Source organism: Canis lupus, chromosome 30 (genome assembly GCF_011100685.1).
Source record: "Canis lupus familiaris isolate Mischka breed German Shepherd chromosome 30, alternate assembly UU_Cfam_GSD_1.0, whole genome shotgun sequence".
In the NCBI taxonomy this organism is placed as follows: Eukaryota; Metazoa; Chordata; class Mammalia; order Carnivora; family Canidae; genus Canis; species Canis lupus.
The window spans coordinates 33336206-33349340 of NC_049251.1; the positions used below are offsets into that span (position 1 = coordinate 33336206).

General features: G+C 37.4%; 1 protein-coding gene across 1 annotated transcript in view; it reads left to right on the plus strand.

Moving 5' to 3' along the window:
• NOX5 (NADPH oxidase 5) overlaps positions 1-13135 on the plus strand; it is a 110794-nt gene that overhangs the window by 25812 nt on the left and 71847 nt on the right.

Below are 13135 nucleotides of genomic sequence, written 5' to 3' on the forward strand. Positions count from 1 at the left end.
CATCTTATATTAGTGTGGTACATCTCTTACAATTGATGAACCGACACTGATACAGAACTATTAACTGTAGGTCCATAGTTTACATTAAGGTTCACTCTTCCTGTTGTACATTTTATGGGTTTTGACAAATGTATAATAACATATATACACCATTACAATAGTAATTGTAAACCATACACAATAGTTTCACTGCCCTAAAAATACCCTGTGCTTTACCTATTCATCCCGCACTCTTCCTCTTCCATCCCTCCAATCCCTGGCAAAACTGATACCTATTTTTTTTTTTGAAGATTTTATTTATTTGAGACAAAGAGAGCATGAACATGAGCAGGGAGAGGAGCAAGCAGGGGGAGAGGGAGAAGCAGGCTCCCCACTGAGCAGGGAGCTTGACCTGAGGCTCCATCCCAGGACCCTGAGATCATGACCTGAGCTGAAGGCAGACACTTAACTGACTGAGCCACCCAGTCGCCCCAAACTGATAGTTTTACTGTCTCCATACTTTTCCTTTTCTATGACGTCATGTAGTTAGAATCATTTAGCCTTTTAAGTTTGGCTTCACTTAATATGTGTTTAAGATTCCTCCATGTCTTTTTGTGGCTTGACAGCTCATTTCTTTTAGTGTTAAGCGATATTACAGTGTATGGATGTACCATACTTTATATACTCAGCCTTTGAAGGACATCTTGATTACTCCCAAGTTTTGGCAATTGTCAATAAAACTGCTATAGACATCTATGTGCAGGTTTTTGAACACAAATTTCAGTTGTGCCAGTTTTTTTCACACCTTTGAACATATAAAAATTAGCAAACCTTTATATTTTGGCCAATCTGATAGATGAAAAGTGTTATCTAGTTATTGTTTTAATTTTTTTTAAATTTTATTTATTTATGATAGTCACACAGAGAGAGAGAGAGGCAGAGACACACAGGAAGAGGGAAAAGCAGGCTCCATGCACCGGGAGCCCGATGTGGGATTCGATCCCGGGTCTCCAGGATCGCGCCCTGGGCCAAAGGCAGGCGCCAAACCGCTGCGCCACCCAGGGATCCCTAGTTATTGTTTTAATGTATATTTCTTTAATTATGAGTGAGGTTGGACATCTTTTTATATTTATATTTTTATTTCTGAAAATGGCTCATTCGTGTTTATTTCTCTACCATTTGCTTTTCCGTAGCAATACATACAACCTTTTAATGTAACAAGGAAATTGGAATTTTGTGTCATAATTTTGCAAATATTTTGCCTGCGTATTATTTGTATTTTGAACTTTCCATGCAGAAATTGAAAACATTTATAAATCAAATTTATACCTTTTTCTTTGGGTGCCTTCATGTTTTTTGTCTTACCTTTCCCACTCAGATTTTACAAAATTCTTCTTTTTTATTCTCGTGTTTTAATGGTTTTACCTTTTTAAAAATAAACATTTTTAGAGCAGTTTTAGGCAAAATTAAGCAGGAGGTGCAGAGAATTTCCATATATATACACACATGCATGGCCTCCCCCATTATTGCTTTCCCCCACCAAAGTGGCACACTTGTTAAAATTGATAAACTTACATTGATGCATCATTATCACCTTTAAGTCTGCAGTGTACATTAGGGTTCACTCTTGGTAGTATACATCCTGTAGGTTTGGACAAGTGTATAGAGACATGTTTTCATTGATACTATTATAGTATCATAAAGAGTAGTTTCACTGCCCTAAAAATCATCTATGCTTTGCCTACTCATCCCTCTCTCCCCTCAACCTCTAGCAACCACTGATCTTTTTACTGTCTCCATAGTTTTGTCTTTCCTAGAATGTCCTATAGTTGGAATTATATAGTATGTAGCTTTTTTTAGATTGGCTTCTGTCACTTAATAATGCACATTTAAGTTCCTCCATGTCTCTTCATGGCTTCATAGCTCATTTAGTTTTAGCTCTGAATAATGTTCCATTGTCTGAATGTACCACAGTTTATCCATTCGCCAAAAAAGGACATTTTTGGTTTCTTCCAAATTTTGGCAGTTATGAATAAAGCTGCTATAAACATCCATGTACAAGTGTTTGTATGGACATAAGTTTTCAATTCCTTTGGGTAAATACCAAGGAGCACAATCGCTGGGCTGTACAGTAAGTATTTTTAATTTTCTAGAAACCAACTGTCTTCCAAAATGGCTGTACCATTTTGCATTCTCTCCAGCCATGAATGAGAGTTCCTGTTCCTCTACATCCTCACCAGCACTTGGTGTTGTCAATGTTCTGGATTTTTACCATTCTGATAGGTGTGCAGTGGTCTCATTGTCATGACTTATTACCTTCTAATTAATTTTTTAAATTTCTTGATAATTATAAACATGCAGTTTTAAATAATGTGATGAGATCTAGTTAATGTACTCTTTACTCATTTCATGCAATGTTTATATCTTTGAAAACTATAGTACAATATCACAAGCAAGATAAATATGTTGATATAAGATACAGAACAATGAGATCCCTGGGTGGCGCAGCGGTTTGGTGCCCGCCTTTGGCCCAGGGCGCGATCCTGGAGACCCGGGATCGAATCCCACGTCCGGCTCCCGGTGCATGGGGCCTGCTTCTCCTTCTGCCTATGTCTCTGCCTCTCTCTCTCTCTCTCTCTGTGACTATCATAAATAAATAAAAATTAAAAAAAAGATACAGAACATTAACAATACCACAAGGATCCCTCTTATAGCTACATCTACTTTCCTCCTGCTTTCACATCTCCTTAACCTCTACTAACCACCATTCTCTTCTCCATTTCTGTAATTTTATCATTTCAAGAATGCTCTATAAGCAGAATCATATAGTACACAATCTTTGGGGATAGTCTTCTTTCCCTGAAGCTCAATTCTCTGGAGCTTGAGCAAGGTGGTTAACAACCTCTGGGTCATTTCCAGGTTTTGGCTATTACAAAACTCCTATCAACATTCATTTACAAGTTTTTGTGTGAACATAACTTTTCATTTCTCTGGGATAAATGCCCCCAAGTGAAATTGCTGTGATGTATGGTAGTTACATATTCAGTAATATAAGAAGCTGCCCACAATTTTCCAGAGTGGCTAGACCATATCCACTAGCAACATAAGAGTTTCTCTGATAGCTCCCCAGCATTTGGTGTCATCACTATTTAACACTTACTTATTTTAAAGTGTACTATTTGATAGTTTTGGTGTATTTATAAAGTTTTACAATGATAATAACGATCTATTTCCAGAATATTTCAACATCCCCAAAAGAAAACTCCATATTTATTAGCAGTCCTTTCCCCATTCCTCTCTCTCCCACCCTGGCAACTGTGTTCTGTTTCTGTGGATTTGCCTATTCGGGACACTTCATATGATGTAATCATACAATATGTGTTCTTTTGTGACTGGCTTCTTTCACTTAACAGTGTTTTCAAAGTTTAACCATATTCTAGCATGTATTCAAACCTCATTACTTATGGTTGAAGAATATTCCATATATGGATATATTGGATTTTGTTTTTGCATTTCTCAGTAGATAGACTTTGGGTTGTTTCCACTTTTTAGCTATTAGGAATAATGCTGCTACAGATGTACACATTTTTTTGTGTACACATTTTTTTGTGTGCACATAAGTTTTAAACTCTCTTGGTTGTGTACCTAAGAGCAGAATTGTTGGATAACTTTACATATAACTTTGGGAGACTGCCAAACTGTTTTTGAAAGGGACTTAACCATTTTTTACATTCCCCCAGCAACATATGAGGATTTCAGTTTCTTCACATTCTCCCCAATACTTACCAATGTCTTTTTTTTATTACAGCCACCCTTGTGGGAGTGAAGTGGTATCTCATTGTGGTTTTGACCTGTATTTGTCTGATGGCTAATGCTGTTGCACACCTTTTCATGTGTCTATTTGCTATTTGTATATATTCTTTGGAGAAAAGTCTATTCAGACCCTTTGCCATTTTTAACTTGGGTTCTTTTTATTGTTGAGTTGTAATTCCTTATATATTTTGGATACCGGTCCCTCATTAGATATACAATTTGAAAATATTTTCTCCCATTCTGTCAGTTGTCTTTTTACTTTCTTAATGGTATTGCCTTCAGCACAAAAGTTTCTAATTTCAATATAGTCCAATGTATATTTCCTTTTGCTACTTGTGCTTTTGTGTCATGTCTAAGAAACAGTTTCCGAATGCAAAGTCCCTTATCCAGTATGGCTAGCCTCCTCAAAAGAAGATTAAAAAGCCACATAAAGACTGAGACCCACAGAGAGAACACAGTGTGATGACAGAGACGCAGATTGGAAGCGCAAGGATCAACGGCCATCACGAAAAGCAAAGAAGAGGAAAGGCAAGATTCTGCCCAGAGTCTCAGAGGGAGAATGACCTTACTGACATCTTGATTAATGCTAGCCTCCAAAACCACGAGAAAGTAAATTTCTGTTGTTTATTTTATTTTATATTTTTAAAGATTTTATTTATTTATTCATAAGAAACACACAAGAGAGAGGCAGAGACACAGGCAGAGGGAGAAGCAGGCTCCATGCAGGGAGCCCGACGTGGGACTCAATCCTGGGTCTCCAGGATCATGCCCTGGGCCGAAGGTGGCACTAAACCACTGAGCCACCCGTGCTGCCCAATTTCTGTTGTTTAAAGCCATCTAGTTTATGGTACTTTGTTATGACACTCCTAGGAAATTAGAATAGTCTTTGGCATTTAATTCTTTCATATATATGGCTTAATTCCATCTACTAGTATTATTAAGGATTTTTGCACCTATATTAGTGAACAATATTGATCCATAGCTTTCCATTTTTTGTCTAGTTTTGGCATCAGAGCAATATTAGCTTCATCAAATGAATTGGGCAGTGTTCCTCCTTCTTCCATTTTCTGAAAAAGATTATGTAAATTGGTTTTATTTATTTTTTAACCCCCCCCCTTTTTTTTAAAGGTTTTATTTATTTATTAGAGAAACACACAGAGAGACAGACAGACAGGCAGACAGGCAGAGGGAGAAGCAGGCTCCATGCAGGGAGTCCCACTCGATCCCTGGTCTCCAGGATCGTGCCCTGGGCCAAAGGCAGGCGCTAAACCACTGCGCTACCCAGGGATCCCCAAATTTCAGATATTTAACTATATGTCTTGGTGTAGATTATTTTAGATTTATCCTATTTGGTATTTGTTCAGCTTCTTAAGCCTATAGGTTTAGGGTTTTCGCCAAATTTGGAAAATTTTTGTCCATTATTTCTTTGAGCACTTTGCAACCTCACCTTCTTCTTTCTTTCTGGGATTCCAGTCACATGAACACTAAATCTTTCATTATAGTCACGTGGATCCTGGGCATCTGTTCATTTTTTTTCAGTCCACTTTCTTTTTATTGTTCAGATTGGGTAATTTCTATTATTCCGTTTTCAAGTTTACTTATTATTTCCTCTGTTTCCTCCATTGTTCTGTTAAGCCCATCCACTGAGCTTTTTGTTTCATTTTGTTTTATTTTCCAGTTCTAAAACTTCCACTTAGTACTTCTTTATATCTTATAGTTCTTTGCTAAGACACTATTTCTTTGGGAGGAGATTTTATACTTTTTTTCATTTATATCAAGCATGTTTTTAATGTTCATTGAAGCACTTTTATGATGGCTGCTTTAACAACTTTGTCATATAGTTCTAAAATTGCTGTTATCTTGATGTTGACATCTATTGATTATTGTTATCTACTGGGTAGTGGTGAAAGTTCTGACTCTCCACTAGGTCTCCTCTGACACTACTCTAGTGGTGAGGAGGAGGGATGCTTCATTACTGCTGGATAGGGGTGGAATTCATGCTACTCATATACTCTTCACTAATATGAAGTGAGGGGTTAAGTACACCACTGGAGATGAAAGTCCTGGCTTTCTACTGAGCCTTATCTGAAACCACACTGGTGAGAGGACGGTCTTTATTTGGCTTTTGCCTTTGGGAATGGGGATTGAGTTGGAGGTTACAATTTTTCTGTAATGTTTGGCTGTAATAGAGTGGCTACTATCTAAAAGTTTTGTGTGTTGCTAGCCTGCCCCTTTCCAATCCTTTTGTTAGGAAGAATGGCTTTTTTTTTTGGAGTTTTTATCTCAGTGCCTGCTATGTTTCTGGTTTGTCAGCTTTTTTTTGCTCTAAGTCTGGGATATATGAGGGGAAAAAACAAAGTGTGGAGAATGCACCACCATGTCATTTCTTGGATTCAGAGTTCTGTGGCCAGGATGCCTTCTTTTTTCCCACTATTTAGAGTGTTCTTAGGTTTATTTTATATATAGTGTCCAGGGTTTTTAATAGTGTTTAGGAGTACTTTATCCTAAAGACAGTGAAAATATATTGCAATATTTTAAGCATTTTTAACAAGTCATTCTAATTGGTTGCAGTGTAGTTAAAGGATAAGACAGAGCAAGACTGGAAGTAGAAGCCAGTTAAAAGCCTGCTACAGGAATCTTAAAGACAATGATGTCTTGCACTTGGATGGTAACAGAGGAAGTAGAAATCAGTAGTTGAATGTGAGAGATATTTAGGAATTAAGAATCAATAGAACTTGGTGATTGTTTGATATCCAAGATAAATAAAGGAGACAGGAGTAACTTCTATGTTTCTGACTTGCACACTGGGTGGGTAGTAGTTTGTTTTTTTAACAGCATTTATCATAATTATGATTTTATAGTTATTGGTATATTTATTTGTTTAATGTTTGTCTCCCATGGAAGGGCCATGAAAGTTTTGTTCACTGCTATAATCCCAGTCCCTAGTACAATGTTTGGCCTGTAATTATATGCTCAATAAATATTAATACATTACAGTATATTTAGAAGAGTGAACATGATTGGGACTCCTTGGTAGCTCAGTTGGTTAAGTGGCCAGCTTTATTTCACCTCAGGTCATGATGGTTTTGAGATCAAGCCTGGTGGCAGGCTCCATGCTCACTGGGTAGTCTGGTTGAGGATTCTTTCTCTCTCGCATTTTCCCTCTGCCCTTTCCCCTGCTTGTGCATTTTCTCTCTCGCCTTTTCCCTCTGCCCTTTCCCCTGCTTGTGCATTATCTCTCTCTCTCTCTCTCTCTCTCTAAAATAAATAAATAAATCTTTAAAAAAATAAAAGAGAGATCATGATTGTGGGGAAGATTATTTTGGAAATGTTATTTTGAATGTATTAAATTTAAAGTGTCTATGAGACATGTCTCAGTTACACATTGGTCTAGAGCTTAAGAGATAGCAGTAAATAAGGATTTGGTAACTATCTGCTTATAAATGGAAATCTAAGACATTGATATAGAGAGATTGTTCATGGAATATATAGAGGAGCAAAGAAAACCAAGAACTAAGTCTTAAGGAACTCTACATTAAAGTGACAACAATAGGAGCTTTTTAAGCAGCAGGGTAAGAGTAGTCAGAGTAGTAGGGGATATATAGGAAAAGTGTAGTTAAATAGAAGGCAAAGGGAAAGTGTTTAAAGAAAGAGGGAGGAGTTATCTCTGTTGCAACTGAGAAATCAAACAAGATAAAGACTGAAAAGCATCCACAAATTAGTTTAAAAATGGTTTTGGTAGAGACACTGGTGAAGAAGGCATATTGGAAGAATACTTTGAAATAACACGGGGCAGCCAGGGTGGCTCAGCAGTTTAGCGACACCTTCAGCCCAGGGCGTGATCCTGGAGACCTGGGGTCAAGTCCCATGTCGGGCTCCCTGCATGAAGCCTGCTTCTCCCTCTGCCTGTGTCTCTGCCATTCTCTCTCTCTCTCTGTGGGTCTCACATACATACATACATACATACATACATACATAAAATCTTTTAAAAAAATAAGAACATGGAAGCAGAAAATATAGAAAATTATTGAAATGCTTCACTGAATAAGAGAAAAAGATGAGAGCTGGAGGGCAAAGTAAAGCCCAAGGAAAATATTAGTTTCTTTATTATTTTCAGATAGACTAGACTAGACCATGTTTATCAACGGATGAAAAGGAGCCAGTAGAAAAGAGATTCAAGACAGGGTAGGAGGGTGGAATAATCAGTAGAGGAAATTAGATCCAGAACACTGGTAAAGGATTTTTACTTCATTTTTTTAAAGCTTTTATTTAAATTCCAATTAGTTAATGTATGGTATACTATAATTTCAGGTGTATAAATTCAGTGATCCAGCACTGCCATACAACACCCAGTGCTCAACACAACAAGTGTGCTTCTTACTCCCCATCACCTATTTCACCCATTCCCCCCACCCATCTCTCCTCTGTTAACCATCAGTTTGTTCTCTGTAGTTAAGAGCCTGTTTCTTGGTTTGCCTCCCTTGTTTTTCCCTTTGCTTGTTTATTTTGTTTCTTAAATTCCACATGAGTGAAATCATATGGTGTTTGTCTTTCTCTGACTGACTTATTTCTCTTAATGTAATACTCTAGTTCCACCCACATCATTGCAAATGGGAAATTTACATGCATTTTGATGGCTGAGTAATATTCCATTGTGTATATACACCACATCTTCTCTATCCATTCATCGGTTGATGGACACTTGGACTGTTTACATAATTTGGCTATTGTAGATAACACTGCAGTAAACATCAGGGTGTATGTATCCCTTTTCCTTTACAGTCAAGAACAAGACAGGGATGTCCTCTCTCACCACTGTTATTTAGCATAGTATCAGTAGTCCTAGCTACAACAATCAGGCAACAAAAAAATAAAGACATGCAAATCAGCAAGAAAGAAATAAAACTTTCATTATTTGTAGAAGACTTAATGCTCTGTATGGATAACCCTAAAGACTCCACCAGAAAACTACTAGAACTGATTAATCAATTCAGGAAAGTCACAGGATACAAAATCAATGTGGAGAAATCTATTCCAGTTCTATACACTAGTAATGAAGCAGCAAAAGAGAAATTAAGAAAATGATCTCATTTATAATTGCGCAAAAAGTAGTAAGATACCTAGGAATAAAACTAACCAACCTGTGAAAGATCCGTACTCTGAAAACTATAAAATATTGAGGAAAGAAATTGAAGGTGATGAAAGACCTTCCATGCTCAGGGATCAGAAGAACAAATAGTGTTAAAATATCTATACAACCCGAAGCAATCTACACATTTAATGCAACCCCTATCAAAATACCAACAGCATTTTTATTTTAGATGGAAAGATGAACATTTCCTTTATTGCAAAGGGGGCAGAGAAATAAAACAAAGAAGGAGAAAGAATGGATTCAAATAAAGATAGGTTTATAGGTTTGGTAGCAAAAATTGAAGTAATTCTAGATTGTAGGTGCTGATGCTTCTCTTTCTTCTCCTTCTCCTCCTTCTCCTCTCTCTTGCTCTTTGTCCTCCTTCTCTTCATCCTCCTCCTTCTTCCTCTTCTTCTTTTCTTCTTTTTTTAGTGATGTAGAAATTGAAGAGATCTGCTGAGGTTGAGTGAGTTAGAAGGTTTAAAAGGGATAGCATATGTTAAGGGCAGGTGTTAAGGAATGGTAGTTTTGTGTTACTTATAGCTTTAGAAAGTATGATTATATAGAAACTGCAGTATAATGTGATTTGAGAACATTCAAATATCTTCTAACAATGTGCTTGAACTTCTATTTTAAGAAAATGTTTACATTGGATTAAAGCATTGTGAGAGGGGACACCTGGGTGGCTCAGCGGTTGAGCGTCTGCCTTCAGCTAAGGATGTGCCTTCAGCTAAGGATGTGATCCCAGGATCCGGGATCAAGTTCCACATCGGGCTCCCTGCATGGAGCCTGCTTCTCCCTCTGCCTCTGTGTCTCTGCCCCTCTCTCTCTGTGTGTGTCTCTCATGAATAAATAAATAAAAATATTGTTTAAAAAATAAAGCATTGTGAGATACTGCTCTGTTTTATATGTTTAGGTTTTGATAGGAAATATTACTTCTTTTTAAGATTTTATTTATTCATGAGAAGCACAGAAAGATAGAGGGGCAGAGACACAGGCAGAGGGAGAAGCAGGCTCCCTGCAGGGAGCCAGATGTGGGATTCCATCCCAGGACCTAGGATCACGCCCTGAGCCAAAGGCAGACACTCAACCGCTGAGCCACCCAGGCATCCCAGGAAATATTATTTTAAATTGAAGCCAATTTCTACTTGATTTCAAACTTATTAGTTCCTACTACAATCCCTTTTAAATTCTTTTTAAAGTAATCTATATACCCAACATGGGGTTCAAACTCACAACCCTGAGATCAAGAGTCACATGCTCACTGACTGAGCCTACCAGGCACCCCTCTACTAAATCCCCTTTTGATGTTTTCTGCAGATTGAGATTTGACCCTCAGAATGACTGGTTTTGACTTTAAGCAGGAATGATATAACTCAACACTTATGGACTTAGCATCAACTCAACTTGAGTATTAAACTAGCCTTGATCTTGTGCACGGTTCTAAGTTTCCTATTGCTTCCTTATTCCTGAGACTTCATCCCCACCTCACACCCCAGGTTTAGTAATCAGAACCTTGTACCTGAATCCCAAATTTAGTGATCTGTCGTCCCTTTAGTACTGCCTTAGACTAATTCAATCCCTGGTCAGGGTCAGATCCTAGCCCACTGGGTTGGCACTAACTAACAGGCCTAGCTGACGCTTCTTGCCTTCATGAGTATTCTCTTCTTCTACTTACTAGGTTGCTTCTCAAACCAGCAGCATGAGCATTGTCTAGGAACTTGTTAGAAATGCACATTATTGGGCCACACACCCACCGTCTCTAATTCAGTGGTTCTGGGAGTGAAGCTCAGCAATCTGTGTTGCAACAAGCCCTCCAAATGATTCTGATGTGTGCTAACGTTTGAAAACCACTGTATCATAAACCTGCTGCTTTCTAGGGCATCCACCCTCCTGTGTTAATGACCGAGAGCACATCAATATTCTATATTCTCATCTACATGCTCTGTCTGATAGACTATATGCTCAGTGTGGATAACTGATCCTCATTGCCTTCCACATCTTGTGAATTGTTCCTGTCAGCCTGTTCAATCCTATTTGCCTTCGTGTAGAATTAGGAAAGCTGTAATATGTAGTCAGAATTTTGAGAGACAAAAAGTCTACATTATGTATTAATTCTTAAAGCAGAGTCACAAATTAGCATATGTAAGTGTCATTAAATTAGTAATACTAATTGTATTTATTAGTAATAAATACAATATGTATTGTTTTGTAAGGAATAGCATCTAGTGGACAGCTATTGGACAGTACTTTGTATTTTGCTTTGCAATGGACACTGGATAAAGATGATAATTTCTGATTCAAACATGATATAAAAACAATGAAATGGAGACACCTGGGTGGCTCAGCAGTTGAGCGTCTGCGTTTAGCTCAGGGTATGATCCTGGATTCCCGGGATCGAGTCCCACATCGGGCTCCCTGCGTGGAGCCTGCTTCTCCCTCTGCCTGTGTCTCTGCCTCTCTTTCTGTGCCTCTCACAAATAAATAAATAAAATATTTTTTTAAAAAATGTGTTCTGCCGAAAAAATATACTAGTGACTTTGCTAGAATTTCCTACGAGAGTTTATTAGCATTTCCTTTATAAAATGGGAGGTGTTTTCTATAAATTATTTTATACTTATTTTTTGCTGTTGTCATATTTCTTTTTTTTTAAAGATTTTATTTATTTATTTGACAGAGAGAGAGAGAGTAGAAGCCAGGGGGAGAAGCAGGGGGAGAGGGAGAAGCAGTCTCCCCGCTGAATAGGGAGCCCGATGTGGGGCTCGATCCCAGGACCCCAGGATCATGACCTGACCTGAAGGCAGATGTTTAACCGACTAAGCCATCTAGGCACCCTGTTGTCATATTTCTTATTTAAAAATTTTCCAACTTTATTAAGGTATAACTGACAAAACTGTAATGTATTTGAAGTGTACAATTGATAATTTGTTGTATGTCTACATTGAGAAAGGATTTCCACAATCAAGTTAATTAACACATCCACCATCTCACACAGTTACCTTGTTTTGTTTTGTTTTGTTTTGTTTTGGTGAGAACATTTAATTAAAATCTACTTTCTTCACAAATTTCAGTTATACAATACTGTATTATCAATTAGAGTCAGCATGCTATACTTTAGATCCTCAGACTTTATTCATCTTATAATGGAAAGTTGTGTATCTTTTTAACAAACTCTCCCCATCTCCTCCATCCCCTATCCCCTGGCAACCACCATTCTACTCAGTTCCTTTTAGATACTATATATAAGAGATACCAGGTGGTATTTGTCACTGTCTGTCTGGCTTACTTAATTAGCATCATGCCCTCAAGATTCATTCGTATTGTCATAAATGGCAAAGTTTCCTTCTTTTTTAAGGCTGAATAATATTCCATCACCTCTCTCTCTCTCTCTGTCTCTCTCTCTCTCTCTGTCTCTCTGTGTGTGTGTGTCTCTCTCTCACACACAACACACACACACACACACACACACACACACACACCATTTTCTTTATTCATGCATCCAATGACAGACATTTACGTTGTTTCATATTTTGGCTGCAATAAGTATGAAAGTACAGATAACTCTTTGAGATCATGATTTCATTTCCTTTGGAAATATACCCAGGAATGGGATTGTTGAATCATATGGTAGCTCTATTTTTAATCTCTTAGGGAAACTCCATACTTTTTTTTTTTTTTATAAGGGCTGTATCTATTTACATTTACCAATGGAGTATAGGGATTCCTATTTTTCCACATCCTCACCAGTATTTGTTATCTTCTTTCATCTTGTTAATAGACATATAACAGGTGTGAAGTGGATATTTCACTGTGGTTTTGATTTGCATTTCCTTGATGATTAGTGGTGTTGAGCACCTTTTCATATACCTATTAGCCATTTGTATGTCTTCTTTGGAAAAGTATCTATTCAGGCCCATTGCCCGTTCTTAAATTGGGTTATTTGTTTTTGCTATTGAGGTATATGACTTTATCATGTACTTTAGATATTAACCACTTTTCAGGTATATGGTTTGTAATTTTTTTCTCTTATTCCATGGATTGTCTTCAATTTGTTGATTTCTTTTGCTGTGCAGAGGTTTTTAGTTTGATGTAGTCTCCACTGTTTATTTTTATTTTGTGGCCTTTGCTTTCGGTGTCAAATCAAAAATCATTGCCAAGATGTCAAGGAGCTTTTCCTCTGTGTTTTTTTTTTTTTTCTTTTTTCCAGGAGTC